This window comes from Rhinolophus sinicus, chromosome 17 (genome assembly GCF_057876585.1).
Source record: "Rhinolophus sinicus isolate RSI-liver-muscle chromosome 17, RSI-T2T, whole genome shotgun sequence".
NCBI lineage: Eukaryota > Metazoa > Chordata > Mammalia > Chiroptera > Rhinolophidae > Rhinolophus > Rhinolophus sinicus.
In genome coordinates, this window is record NC_142517.1 from 154,784,055 (window position 1) to 154,800,676 (window position 16,622).

At 34.2% G+C, this 16,622-nt stretch overlaps 1 pseudogene; it reads right to left on the minus strand.

Moving 5' to 3' along the window:
- Positions 1-1,161: 1,161 nt before the first annotated feature.
- LOC148754867 (small ribosomal subunit protein eS26 pseudogene) lies at positions 1,162-5,330 on the minus strand (annotated as a pseudogene).
- Positions 5,331-16,622: the final 11,292 nt, after the last annotated feature.

Genomic DNA, 16,622 nt, shown 5'->3' on the forward strand with positions numbered 1-16,622 from the left:
GTTCAAGCTCTTTATATGCAGAATGGGAAGTTGGAAGTCCTTTACTTTCATCTTTATTGACCTAATTATTTAATTCCTCTGATCATTGTTTTAATGGTATCCCAGAGAATCTGTTATGTGGTTTCCATTTATCATTATTTTGGATGTTTTTGTTTTCCCTTTGACCCAGGCATTATTTTATAAGGCGTTTTATACATTTCTAGATAAGAAGGCCCTTTTAAAATTTTTGTCAAAAAATGCTTCTTTTTACTGTATTTGACCACAAAATGCTCATATTATTTTTATTTTGTGGAATTTAGTGGGTGTTTGTTTTGTTTTGTAATGACTTGGTACATAGTAAGCTTCTTGTACACTTGAAAAGATGGTGTTTCCTAAGTTTTCAGATTCCCAACTTTAACATATATTCATAAAATTAACTACATTAATTTTGTACTTTAGGTCATCTGTAGGTTCATATATTTTTTTACATATAAATGAACTATGATTGTGTCATATAAAGATTGAGATCATTAAAGTGTCCCTCTTTGCATGTTATGTGATGGCTGTGTGATTTGGCACATATATACCCATAATGGTTATATATTTGATATGAATTGTAGTTTGTAGTTTTATAAAAGTATTTTCTTGCCTCATTTAATGCTTTGAGCCTTGAGCTCAAGGTTGTTAGTTACCAAGGATGTAATATCTGTTTTTGCTTTAATTTAACTGACCCAAATAGCCTGAGGCAAACACTCCCAAAGAGTTGAAGGGATGGAGGGATAGAGTGAAATGAGGAAGAAAGTAAAGCCCATACACTCACATTTACTAATTTATTAAATTGGCTACAGTTACAGATAACTTGTCCTCAACTCTGCAGGACTATATGAAGTGCCTTATGAAATGTATCTCATAACCCTTCACCGAATGGATAAAAGGGAGAATCATTTATCCATAGGCACCCACTCTCCCTTATTAAAAGGTGGTCCCACAGGTGTAAATTTCCTACAATTCTGGGTTATTCGTGACTATTGAGCAGGTTGTCTTAGGTAGTTTCTTGCAATGGCATCAGTGAATCCTTTGTTCTGGAAGTGAAGTAGGTTGCAGAGGTTGGAAGTGAGGCACTGTCGAGTTCTTAACAGGTGCAAAGCCTACTCGGAATCAATAGCCACAAAGTGTCTCGAGTTAGAAGAGGACCTACAAGGATTAAAAATGGGACACAAAATTGTCTAATACACATGGTATAGTTTTACTTTGTTTCAGATGTGTAACTTGTACTTAGAAGAGTTAAGTTTTGATTTGTAAACCAACCTAAAAATCTTTTTCAATGAGTGATTAATGTCTTTTACATGTATTAATATGACTGACATATTTGGTTTTAAGTCTGTCAGACAGATGGATGGATAGAGAGACAGACAAATAGATGCATACATACATACACACAGATACAGAGATACAATGTTTATATATGTACAATCAACTGTATTATAATATATTTATTGTTTTTCATTATGTTTATGAAGTTTTTTACACTATTCTGATAGGAATAGTTGTATATTTTTCTAGTGACTACCCTAATACTAATATTTTTGTATATTCTACTTAGTTCTCCTTTTCTTACTTAAGCTTCTCCTATTATTTTCTCAGCTTGAAATAATTTTGACTCCAAAATGCTAATTACATGACATTTCATGAGCTTTTCATATTTGACATTTTCTCCCTTCTCATTTTCTATTTAATTGCATTATTTCTACTTTGTCAAGCACATTTAAAAATTAAATGCTTGTCTTCCGTACTTATACCCATCTAAATGTTTCCAATTCTCATAAGTCTATTTACAAAAATTCCCCTAACATTTAGAGGTTCAATGAAATTTGTTCCATGGTAGATTCCTTGAGAAGGGCTTGAGGATATAATATTCTTTGAGTTCTTGCAGTGTTAAACTGCTTTGCTTTAGCCCAATTCTTAGAATACAGCTTGACTGGATATAAAATTCTTGTCATTCTATTCTTGAGGTTTCTGAAAACATTACTCCACTGTTGTCTTGATTTATATGTTGTCATCTAGAATTCTGATGCCAAGTTAGTTTTCTTTCCTTTTTAAGTGGCTTATTTTTCTTTTTTTAATTTGAAAGATTGAAGGGATTTCTATCTTTACAGTCCAACATTTTTGCTACAATATATTTCAAAGTAAATTTTTGCCAGCAAATGAAAGCCTTTTTCAATGTGTATAATCAAGCCTTCTTTTATTTCAGAAAAGTTTTCTTAGATTGTCATATTAAATATTAGTTCAATTCCATTGTTTTGCTTTTGTTCTTCTTAAACTCCAATTATATCAATTTTTTTCTCTAATTTTTCCCATCTTTATTATTTTTATTCTTTTGGCTTTTTCATTCTTATTTTCTGTATCTTTTACTATTATCAAACATATCTACTTCCCTTTGGCATCTTGAAATTAATCTTTATAACTGATATGACTGTCTTTTTCTTCAATGATTTCCTTAGTTCAGTCAGCTTTTATATGATGTCATTCTGATGTGTGTCTATTTTTAATTTCTTGGTTTTCTTTTATATTTGCAGTTTGTCTAATTCATATTGTAGCATTTCCTCGTTTCTGTTAGCTCTTTATCTTCAAATGTTTCCTCTTCTTTCACAGCCAAACCTCTAATTGATACCTAACACTTCTACATTGCTGCCCTTGTTGTTACATGTAGTATCTTTCCAAAATTGCCACCTCTTCCGGTCTCATACACACTCTAAGCCCCTTCCTTTAATTTAATCCACCACCAGTCAGACCTCTTTACGATATTTCCCCACAGGGAGTAGAACTCTCTTCTCCCAAGATTAAACCCACTTGATGTGATCTGATTTTTGTCCCCAGTCAGATCTCTCCTCACTCCTTTTCATTCTCTCCTATTTTTGTTGGTTTTCTACTTTCTTGAAAGGTCCAGAGCTTGCTTCTATTTATTTTTAATGTTTATTTACTCACTCTGTGTGAATTGTAGTTTGTAGTCATCTTTGCCTTCTAGTCATGACTAGCCAGTCAATGGGTAATGTTATTTACTATCTTCTTTATCTAAATAGTTTTAGAGGCTATTAGAAAGATCTGATTTCAGAATGCAGCCACTAACTTAAAAGAATTATGATATACCAGCTACTATAATATGAATATTAAACTAGAATATAATTCATTTAAAAGTCTTTTGTTAGGAGAAGAAATGTTTGAATATTGATTGATTTACATTTAGACTATAAGAGAGAGTGAAAGATTTAATATTTTGGGGTCCTTTGAAAAAAATTTAGCACCAGATTTGCTTAACATACTTTGTTCCATACATCAATAGATAAATTCAGAAGTAAAAATGCATGAAATGAGGAAATAATGCCAGTAATTTTAATTTTATGAAAGCCAATAGACTAAAATGGTACATAGCATTGCTCTCGTTTTATGATTATACATAGTTTCTATTGATGTAGTTGCTCTGAGAGTGTGATATATAATACTAAAAGTACATTAAAAATACCCTCAATTCAGAGGGTACGGGGGAGACGGGGTCTAGAAGAGGGTAAATGGGGTCTAATATATGGTGATGGAAAGAGCACTGACTCTGGGTGGTGAACACACAATGTCCAATATAGATAATGTATTACAGAATTGTACACCTAAAATCTATTTATCTTTACTAACAATTGTCGCCCCAATAAACTTTAATTTAAAGAAAAAAAATACCCTGAATTTATGTTTAAAAAAAGATTTCTTTGGCTCATATATAAACAAAAACCACAAATTCATTCAGGTCTCAGTTACATAAAAAATAGAGTCACCAATAAATTTCAACGACTACATAGAAAATGTGATTTAGTAAATGTACTATCAATCCATTGACTGTAAATATTTTACATAAGACATATAAACATAAACTATATAATATCTAAACCTAAGATGATATTGTAGACAAGGTATGCAATTTTTTTTTTCTTTTTATGTTTCTTAAAACACTGACAAAACAGTGAGGGATTATTGACATTTCCTAATTAGCGTTGCTGAAGACTTGACACAGAATTTCTGCCCCATGGACTGTCTCTTTCCCCTTCGCCAATTTTATAATACAACATATTTTGACCATACTGAGCTGTCTCATTTCCTAGCCTTGTACAAGTGATTCCTCCTTTCCAGGAATGTCATTTCTTTCTTGTTTTCATGGTAAAGCGTCACTCATCACACCATTTTTGTTTAATTTTCTTCTTATGTGTTCCATTCTGATCCCCAAAACTTCAAGGTTTCATTGCTCTACAAGACTCTTGAGATTAATAGAAATATTGTAAAATTTTGTTGAATATAACTGTCCACTCACTATGCACTTCACTGAGAATTTCTATTTAGGCCATATATTATATATAAATGTGATATGTAAATTGTAATTGATGTATTTATGCAAAACATATCAGATATCAGTGCTAGGACCTATTTAATAATACCTGATATCCTTTTCTTGAGTAACATTGAACACACAAAAAACCTAATAGAGAAAAAATAATGATTTCTGGATATTCACGAGACTCTCTTAAAAATTTCATAAGCCTAAAATACAGTTGGAGGGAGGTCAAAAGGTTGCCATCAGTGGTTCACTATGAACCTATAGTTTAGGGCACCATGTTCCGTTTGGGCAGCACTAATTATTAATTTATCAACTATTTTAAAAGATTATCTGTACAGTGGAATAAAAGATATTCTTTAATGTTCTGAGAAAGAATCACATCTACTCCTCCAACTAATTGTTATTATCTCCCTATCCTGTTCACCAAATAATTCAAGGAACAAGTGTAAAGGTTGAGAGGGTTGATCCTAATTTAAAGTAATTCTTTTTTCTGAGACTGTCATAGAGCTAACATGCTTTCAAACCACCTCATTCAATATGTTTCTCATAGGCCTTTTTTTTTAAAAAGCATAATTTCCATTTTATTTTTCCCCCAGAGAATATTTCTTGGGTCCTCAAGGAGTTGGTTCCTTACATGGACTTTGGTAGAGGTCATGGGGCAACGCTCGCAATCTAAATCGGGGTGGGGTGTTCGGTCCTTCTGGACTTCAAGGGAACTATTCCTCACTACCTTGCTGTGAATGGCACAACACACACAGTAATGTAGTTTCACATACAGCTTGGGAAGCACATAGGCGTGGAAGACACTCGCTTCGGAAATGTCCCTAACCGCTGTGGCCTCTACTATGTTTTGAGTGATGAACTTCTTAATGGCCTTGTACTTGGGCACGCATCTGGCACAGTTGGTACAACAAATGGGCTGCACATGGCCCTGGCCCTTTTAGACACAACCATAGTTCCTTCTTGTCTTGGTCATCTTGGTAGCGAGCACCCAAGAGAGCTAGGCTCTTCTCTTTGTATTGCTTTAACAATCTGCTCACACTTACTCACGCTTGGTTTCTTTAATGGAATGATTCCTTACCACATCCCAAACATTTTATATCAGATGTAATGTAAACATTCAATAAACATAAAGTAGGGCAGAAATCAAGAGAGGCTGATGACCAAACTTTTTAAATATTACCTACCAAAAGGCTTATAGGCAAGACCCTGAATCTATCAAGAAATATCGAAAATCTAAATGCTCCAAACCAAGAAGGAAATCTACAATCAGGAAATCTGAGATCTTAGAACAAAAACATAGCCCAGAAGAGTTCCTTGTTTTCAAACAGATAATTATTAGTTTCCACTGAACCTCAGACATAGTAAATAAAATGCCCAAGTTTCCATAGGTGATATCTGTAGCGTAGAAGGTAAATGGTCCTTTTTTCCCTATGTACTTTTACAGTACTGTGACTACTCTGTCCCAATGGTCATTTTACTTTAGAAATTAATTTTGCAGAGATGATCTTTTAACAAATTGTAAAATTATAGAATTAATTCTACATTGCAAGTGATGTAATGGGCAAAGTTAAAATTGAGCAAGTAAAAACCATTTTGTCAAAACATACTAAATATATATAGGTTACAAGAATATAAAAAAAGTAAAACAGGTTAAATAAAAATACAAATATTATGTAAGGATATGGACAATGAAGTTCATTAAGTGAAAAGCAAAGAGCACATCATATTCAACAATTTGGGCAAGAAAGCCAATGTTTGATCTAAAATATTATTGAGGTGTCTGATAACTAATAATTTTAGTTAAATTTATGTACTTAATAGCTCAATATTTGAAATGTAAAGCATCTCAACCCATAATATAAATATTTAAGAAACAAAAAAATTAGGACTTTCTAGTTTAGGAGCATTTTAAGACAGTTTTTGGAAAAGTAATAGGCCTGAAAGTTAGTGGAAAGACTCGATGATAAAGTTATAGTCTAAAAGTAGTTAGAAAATAATAATTTGCCTTTAAGTTTTTTAATGTGAAAAAAGCACAAAGCCTTCTGTAACTGGCAATAATTCAACTATCATATATAATTTCAATGATGGAAAGATTGTTACTGCAATAACATTTGCTGTATTGTCTCAGAACTAAATGCTAAATGGCATTATATTAAAAGAATAAAATATATTTAATTCACAATTAAATCATATCAACTCAACAAATACTATTCTTTTGGATTGTTTTTAATGTCAAAGATTACCAGCTAGAATTTTCAAAGTATCATTTTTGAAAACTTTTGAAGGCTTTGAATTTTTATTGTATCATTCTTGAATAAATTATATAATAAAAATATATAGTTATGTGCAAATCTATTGCAGATATAAAATAATCTAAAGACAAGAAAATGCCGAAAGAGAAGTATTTCATTCCATATAATGCAACAGCCTCAATAAAATGAAAACAATGAACACTGTCTTGTGATTATTACAGTCACTATTAAATAAGTATAATCAGAATTATTAGCAAACAATTTATCAAAACAAATTACTTAATATAGCCATGAAACCATGTACTGTGTCATGTTTCCTTAATTATTATTTCTTTTGAAAAGAAAATGCAATGTGATACTTTAAAAAACAGAGGCAAAGAAAGTGCTTGCAATTCTCATTCTTAATACAATCGTGGAATAACAATTCATGATATAATTAAGTCTATCATTGACACTGTGCAAAGCTGGCACTTCTCCATTCAGATTGATGTCACTTAATCAAGCATCACTGATATTTTGGTAGTAATTTGCAAGAAAATATTTGATATCTACAGGAAGATAAAAGCCTACTGTAGAACTAGGCGAAATATACACTAAATCAAATAACACTTCTAAGCAAAATCCAAATGATGTTCGACTACTACAGCATTAAATTTAAAATGACATGGGTACATCAAACCCTGAAAGGATAGGGTTTAGGTTATGATTTTTTAATATTTTCTTGAAGCATTTTTCTAGTATCTCTTACATGTATATTTTGAACTTGAAGGTAACAGCATTTCCGGAGCTCCCATTAATACTACCTCAGTGAGACTCCTCCATGCATGTACAAACACTGACTAAGTGCTCTGACAGACATATTCACAGCTCTAGACTTGAAACTAACTCTTTCCAACTTGCGAACTAACTCACCCTTTCTCCTCAATGTTTTTGTTTAATTTTCTAAGTATTAATTTCTCTTTATTGCACATTTGGCAAATTTAACCACACTTCTTATTATATTTCACAGTTTTTGAACACACAGATTGTGACTTCTTTTTTAATGTAATAAAGCTCTCTACAAATCAAACTAAGGCCCAATCGTGCACATACAATATGAGAATATAAAGAGTTATGGATTAGTCTTTACTCCCTGAATAGTTGATTGAGTCAGAAGTATCTCTAACAATGATCTGACCTTCATCCTTAGTTTTCCCATTATTGAGTTGTAGCCAATGACTGTGCTTCTATCTGGAACCTCCACCGCCCACATGGAAGAAATTGCCTGTCTTTAAAGACCAGTTTTACTTTGGAGAAAATTTTATTTCAGGCTTTGTTCAGAGTTGTTCTTGGTTTCTATTACCCCAGGATTACTAAGGATAGTGCTGCACAACTGCTATTTCTTTTGTATCAGAATCAAAAAGCAAGACCAGTAACCTGTAATGAGACCTAAGTCAGACAAGAATCCATGAAACATAAAGCTGAAGAGTTGGTCATAATATCCTGGGCTAGAAAATCAGGGTGAATATTGAAATGGACTAAGACAAATCATTCTGAAATACTGTGTTTTAGAACAGTTTCACTTTGTATGGGCTAAGCTAAAGATTTTCATTATATTAAATATACTAAATAAAGGATAGCTTTATTTGATGGATGACCAGTTTGAAAACTGCCCTAAGTTTATAATTTAAAATCACTGAAGAGTTACTATAATGAATATCGAACTGTTATATACTGAAAGTGATTCGAACAAATTTAGAACCATTTTTAGAACTGTCTAAATAGAGAATGTAAATAATATCCTCCAAGGTAACAGAAGTAATAATACCATTACCTTGTCTCTATTTCACATTTTATAATTTTAAATCTTCATTAATATACAGCTTTATTTGATAAACTACGAAAACCTTGAGAAATAGAAAGGGAAATGGGTCCTCATTTACCCAAGATATCCTCAGTTTTAGCTTTTTACCAAGTAGATACTGTCACTTCATTTTGGCATTTCCCAAAGTGCCGCAGGTTAGACCATATTATAAGGATACCATAGGTATAACACACACACACACACACACACACACACACACGCACGCACACACCATTTTACAACTGAGGGAATCAAGATGTTCACCTGGGATTATGAAATTGATAAATTATAGAACTGACATTTAATTTGAAGCCTCTGATTCTTCAATGATAAAAGGCATGATCTAAACAGGACTAGATCATTTTTAGAGTGTAGTTTAACTGCTAAAAAGAGAGAATTTTTTCTATATTAGTAGTCATTTTTAGGAAGTGACTACTAATTGATATCCAAGTTTCAGGATCAATTTTTCCAAACAATTTTTGCTACAAGAAAAATTCGTCCAAACCTTGAGAGTCTCCGTTTGTTACAGATCATTGAAAGTAGAAACAAGAGGTGGGGCAGATCAGAGAAGACCAAAAACTCTTTGAGACTATTCCCATGGAGAAGTGACACTATGATTACTGACCTAGAATCTGAGTAGCTCTCTGACTGGTTTGACTAATAGAATATAGTGGAAACATACCTGAGTCCATTTTTATTCCAGGGCCTTAAAAAACTGTATCTTAAACTTCGTGTCTCTTGGAACACTCTCTGTGAGCCTTGAGCTGCTGCTGTGTAAACAGTCCGTCTACCCTGAGACCTCCATGCCAAAAAGGCCAGAGATATGTGATGTATTCAAAAATCCCAGATGAGTTGAGCCATCCAGCCACCATTTAGGCACCAGAAATATGTGTGAGGCCATCCTGATCCTCCAGACCATCTTGCCCACAGGCTGAATACTACCAAGTGCCATTACTGAATATTAATCAGAAGTATGAGCTATCTGAGCCCGGCTCAAATTGCTGACTCACAAAATCATGATATATAATAAAGCATTTCTTGCTTTAAACTTCTAAGTTTTAAGGTAATTTGCTATGTAGCAATAGCTAATGGGACAGAATTTGTTACCTGGAAGTGACGTGTGATAATAATAACAACAAAATGCAAAATATGTAGCATTAGCTAGGACTGGGTGATGAGAAGGAGCTGGAAGGAACTATTGGTGAAAACTTGAATGGCCTTAGGGAGACTATTAGGGCTTCAAGGACAATCAGGAAAATGTTATTGGAGGCCAGTGAAAAGGGCAGCTGAGTTATATACAGACAGAACAGTTAGCAAAACTGTTGCCTGCAGCAATATGGAAAATACAAAAACAACCTAATGATTTCAAAAATCTTGCTAAGGAGATTTGCAGGCACAAATTCTTCTTGCTACCTATGACAAAATGAAAGATAAGAGAGACAAACTGAGGAAGAAATCCTTAAGCTTTCTAGAATAATTGGAAGAAATACTAAGAGTTCAAGACAGTCTTTCTAAGCCTAAAAAAACTGCTAAAAGAAAGGAATAGCCTCAGAGAAAAGATCAAATTCAGGTCCCTGTTAAGTAAAGCATGGTCTGAGAGTAAAAATGAAGTCAAGGGTGAAAGTGTAAAACTTTTCTTAAGACCTCAGAGAAACTTAAAATGGCGTTTCATAGACACTTTCAGCCAGACAAAATGACTTCTAAGGACAAAAAGCCTTCTTAGACAAACCCTATAGACTCTCTCTTTTTAAATATTGGGCTTCTGAGGATCTTGAGGGCATTGTCTCAGCATCACAGAGTGCCCGAGGTATAGAAGAGCCTATTTTGAAGATATTTATGGGTGGGGTGTTGTTGTTTGTTGGGATAGACTGTAAATTGATGCACATGAAGTACCCAAACTTTGAAAAGAATTATACCACTTAAACTGAAAAAGACAGTGCTATTATAAATGGAAAAGGCAATTGGACTTCTAATTTCTTACAAGCAAAAAAAAAAAAAAAACAGCAAAACAAACAAACAACAACAACAAAATACATATATATATATATATATATATATATATATATATATATATATATAGCTGAGAAAACTATTCAAAAATAAATAGACTATAAAAAGAAAATGTAAATTCAATGTCAAAACCAAGAGCTCAGAGGGAGAAGTTAATAGGCACAAAAAATCATTTTTATGAAGTTTTACTAAGCTTTTTTTTTTCTTAATGGCAACACACACCTGACTGGATTTCAGATTTCAGAATTGCTATAGATCAGAGATTGCCATATACCTTCTGTTTTCCCACTTTTTGAACAAGATTGTCTATTGCTATTATCTTACACCTATCTCACCATTATATGTAAGATGTTGGGAACACACAACTCATACCTTTTCCATAGGTAAAGATGAAGAGAAACCATACATAAAGAACTGCAAAAAAGGATTCTAATATACACTGTGACTATATTTAGAAAAACGGGATCTTAGATTTTGAAACAATATTGCAATAGGATAATAATTTGTGGGATTTAGAGGAAGTGAGTTTATTTACCATTTGGAAGAAATATAAACAATTTGATGTTCAGGGATGACTATGTTGAATTAAAAATGGCTGCGTATTTTTTGAAACTCTTCTCAGTAAGAGTTAGCCATTCATTTTTCTATTTGAACTGAGTTCTATCATTGCTTTAACTGATATAATTCAACAAAAGTGACACTACACCTATTTCAGCTCAGTAAACTTCTCAAACTCAATAAAGAACAAAAGAGCTAACTTTATACTTAAAGTGTCTAGAAAGACTAGACACTTTCTCTCTAAGACTGGAAACAAAGCAAAAAATGCCCTATCATACCACTCCTATTCAACATTATACTGAAATTTTTAACTAGTCCAATAAGACAAGAAAAAGAAATAAAAGGTGTATAGGTTGGAAAGAAACATAATGATGACATGATTTATGTAGAAAACTCCAAAGAACCTGCAAAAAAAGAAAAACCTTGGCACTAATAAGCAAGTATAGCAAATTTATAGGTTGTAAGATCAATATATAAAGCACTTACACTCTTATATATCAACAATGAACAATTGGAATAAGAAATTATAAAAAATAGTACCATTCACAACAGCATCAAAAAATGCTATACTTAGAAACAAATAAAAAATTATGTATAGGGTTTATATGTGAAAACAGAAAACACTGATGAAAGAAATCAAAGATCTGAAAAAGTAAAATGATATTCTATTTTTATTGATTAGAAGATTCAATATTGTTAAGATACCAATTCTTCCTAACTTGGTCTATAAGATCAATGATATCCCCATCAAAATCCCAGGAAGTTACAATGTTAATATCAATGAACTGATTCTAACTCTGATATGGAAAGCCACAAAACATAGAACAGACAGTAAAATACTAAAGAAGAAAAATAATAACAGAAACCTATGTAAAGACTTACTATAGGGGATTTTCAGTAAAGATGGAGGAGAGCTTACCTCCTCTCATGACCAAAAATTACAATCAAAATTATAACTAAACTACAGAGAAAAACACCATTGAGAATCATCTGAAGTCTAGCTGAACGGAAGCCGTACAACTAAGGACATACAGAAAAAGCCACCTCAAGACTGGTACAAGGGGCAGAGACAGGAACAGGCTGGTCCCACATCCTCATGTGACCATTAAAAATCGGGAGTGCATCTCAGCTGCAGAGGTTCCCCCATCCCTTGGAGGGGGGAGCGGTTTCAAACCACATCAGGCTCCCCAGCCCAGGGTTCCAGTGCTAAGGAGAGAAGTCCCCAGAACTTCTGGTTGTGAAGAGCAGCAGAGATTGTGGCTGAGTGAGATGGCAGGTGGCTGCAGTCACAGGTACACCTCTTAAAGGGCCCATGTATGGACTTACTTGCTGATGAACTAACTCACTCTGAGCTCCAGCATTGGGGCAGCAGCTTGAAAGGCACAGAGACATATGAGGAGAAACTGAATTGTCTGGCTTCAAGGCAAGCGCTACAGAGGCAGCTTTCTCCTGGACAGAGGAGCTGGTGGAAGACATTGTTCTTTGTTGAGCCCTCCCCACTCCTGGCATGTAGATGCAGGTGGCCACCATAACTGCATCCCCATCAACCTGGCTAACACCCTTCATTACCCACCATTCTGGTGATTCTGAGACACCACACCACCCAACATTTGGGTACACCCAAGTGGCTTCCAGTGGCTTTTCTATACAAAGGGCCTGCCTTGGCTCACGCTACAAAATTTTCTAAAATTTCTCAAAGGTTCACAAAACCCAAACAAGCAGCATCTGGCTTTGGTGTGTCCCATACTTCTGGCTGTACAGCCTTAAGCCTAGCAGTAACAACAACTGGCCTTGGTTCACAGCTTGACCTATCAAGGCACCTCCAAGCACAGTGCCAGCGATGGCTATTGGCTGATTGCTTGTAGCTCATGCTAACTGGCCCTGGGCAGGGCACAGGCTGCAGCTGAACTTGAAGGCAGCCCATCTTAGGAGGCCCCAGGGCCAGAACTCCCAATAGCTAGATTTGGACCAAGCCCAAGCATCAGCCAGCTGCCTCTGCCAATAACACACACAACGGACAGAGTGGGCAGGCTTAGAGCCCTGCTAAAGTAAATCCTGCTCTGTAGGGTGAATCCCTGCCCCACAGCTCCTCCACTGTAGTCATGGCCAGTCCTCACAATGAATGAGCCCAAGAGTCAAGTGCTCCCACCGATGTGTAAACAGTATCAAGGTTCAATCACAACAGGAGGGCACACACAACCCACACAAGAGACAAACTTGGGGCACCTGGCTCTGATGATCAGGGAGACTGTGTCACCGGGCCCCACAGTACACCTACTATCAAAGCTACTCTATTAAGTCCAGGAGACATAGCAGCCCTACCTAATATATGGAAACAAACACAAGGAGGCAGCCAAAATGGAGAGACAAAGAAACATGCCCCAAATAAAAGAACAGAACAAAGCTCCAGAAAAAGAATTAAACAAAATGGAGAAAAGCAATCTACCAGACACAGAGCTCCAAACATTGGTTATAAGTATGTTTAGTGATCTGAGGGAAAGCTTTGACAAAGAGCTAGAAAACATAAAAATGAAGATAGAAAACATAAAAAAGAACCAGTCAGAAATGAATACAATAACGGAAAGGAAGAATACATGACATGGATTCAACTGTAGATTAGATGAAGCAGAGGATCAAATCAGTGGTTTAAAAGATAAGATAGCAGAAAATGCCCAATCAGAACAGCAAAAAGAAAAAAGAATCCAAAAAAACTGAGGATAGTTTAAGGAGCCTCTGGGACAATATCAAGCATACCAACATTTGCATTATAGGGGTACCAGAAGGACAAAAGAGAGCACAAAGAATTGAAAACCTATTTAAAGAAATAATGATGGGAAACTTCACTAACCTGGTGAAGGAAATGGATATTCAAGTCAGGAAGCCCAAAGAGTCCAAATAAGATGAACACAAAGAGGCCTACAGCAAAAAAATAAAAAAAGAAACCCACAAGCCTACACTGAGACACATTTTAATTAAAATGCTAAAAGTTAAAGACAGAAAGAGAATCTTAAAAGCAGCAAGAGGAAAGCAATTACCTACCTACAAGCGAATTCCCATAAGACTATCAGCTGATTTCGCAAGAGAAACTTTGCAGGCCAGAAAGAATTGGCGCAAAATATTCAAAGTAATAAAACGCAAGGACCCACAACCAAGATTACATAGCAAAGCTATCATTTAGAATCAAAGGAGAAATAAAGAGCTTCCCAGACACAAAAAAGCTAAAAGAAACCATCACCACCAAACCAGTATTGTAAGGAATCTTAGAGGAACTTGTTTAAGATGAAAAAGAAAGGTCAAAAATATGAATAATAAAATGGCAACAACTATATATCTGGCAACAACTATAAATCTATCAACAATTACTTTGAATGTAAATTGATTAAATATTCTAATCAAAATACATTGGGTGACTGCATGGATAAGAACCACAAAAGCCATACCTATGCTGCCTGCAAGAGACTCACTTCAGATTGAAAGACACACACAGAAGGAAAGTAAAGGGATTGAAAAAGATATTTCATGAAAATGGAAATGGAAAAAAAATGCTGGGGTAGCTAGTTATACCAGACAAAATAAACTTTAAAACAAAGGCTATGACAAGAGACATAGAAGGACCCAGTAATCCCACTTCCTGGTATTTTTCTGAAGAAACACAAAATGCTACTTCAAGGGGACATGTGCATTTATATGTTAATTGCAGCACTACCTCCAATAGCCAAGTTATAAAGGCAACCTCTGTGTCCCTGAATTGATGAATGGATAAAGGAGACGTGGTATGTATGTACAATAAGATATTACTCAGCCAAAAAAAAGAATGACATTTTACCATCTGTAACAACATGGATGGACCTGGAGGGTATTGTGTTGAGTGTAGTAAGTCAGACAGAGAAAGAAAAATGCCCTATGTTTTCACTAATAAGTGGAATCTACAGAAGAAAATAAACAAACAAACAAAACAGAAACAAATTCATAGATACAGAGAACACTTTGATGGTTGCCACATGGGAGGGGGTTTGGGAGTGGGTGAAAAAAGGGAAGGTATTAAAAAGAACAAATTGTTGTTACACAGTAATCATGGGGATGTAGGATATAGCATAAGGAACATAGTCAATAGTAAGGTAATTACTATGTATGGTATCAGATGGGTACTAGATTTACCGGGTGATGGATGGAAGAGGGTTTGGGAGCAGGGTGTCAAATGTGAAGGATTGAGAAATACAAATTGGTAGTTACAAAATAGTTGTGGGGATGTAAAGTAAAGCACAGGGAATATAGTCCATAATATGGTAATGATTATGTATAGTGCTAAGTGGGTACAAGACTAGTCAGGGGATCACTTCTTAAATTATATAAATGTCTAATCACTATGCTATACACCTGAAATTATTATAAAATAATACTGAATGTCAACTATAATTGAAAAGTTTAAAAAGGGGGGTGGGAGATGAAGGGAAATAAGAGGTTTAAATTTCCAGGTATAAAAAAAATTAAATCTTGGGGATGTAATATACAACATAGGAAATATAGTCAATAATATAGTGATAGCATGGTATTGTGTCAGATGGTTGCTGGTGTATCATGGTGATCATTTATTTAAGTATATAAATGTTGAAAGATTATGGTGTGTACCTGAAACTAATATAATATTGTATGTTAGTTATATTTCAATAAAAATCTTAAAAAACAGATAATGACTTACTATAAAGTTATTAACAATATGGTAAAATAATAGATTTATAGAGGAATATATCTGGATATAGGACCCAGAAATAGATGCTCATAAATATAGTAAATTTGTTTTTTACGATAGCTAAAAAGCAATTCAGTGAAGAAATGATAGACTTTTTAAGTGATGAAAGAATTAGACATCTTATGCAAATAGAATGACTGTGAACACAGAGCTTATACATTACACTAAAACTAATTCAAAATAGGTTACAAACTTAAGTGTAAAATAAAAACTAAAAACAACAACAAAATCTACTAAAAGAAAACATATGTGGCCTTGGCTTTGGTGATGAAAATCTATGTGGCCTTGGCTTTGGTGATGATACAACACCAAAATTATAAGTCATAAAAGAAAAACAATGATAAATTAGACTTCATTAAAGTTAAAACTTTTGCTCTTAGAAAGACACTGTCAGGACTAAAACAAAAAAAGACAAGCCACAGACTGAGAGAAAAATATTTGTAAAACACATATCTCATAAAGGATTGTATCAAAAATATTCAAACACTTGAAATTCAACAATAAGAAAACAAACAATGAAATTAAATAATGAACAAGTGACACAAATAGATACTCCACCAAAGAAGATATGCAGATGGTAAGTAAGCATACATTCAACGTAATTGTGTTTAGGAAAATGTAAATACCACATGTCCATTACAATGGCTAAAATCCAAAAATCTGAAAATACCAATTGCTGGTTAGGATGTGTACCAACAGGAACTCTTATCCATGGCTGATGGGAATACAAAATGGTATAGCTCCTTTGGAAGAGAGTATGACAGTTTCTTACAAAGCTAAACACAGTATTACTATATGATCTAGCAATTACACTCCTAGATATTTACCTTAGGTCTACACAAAAAACATGCA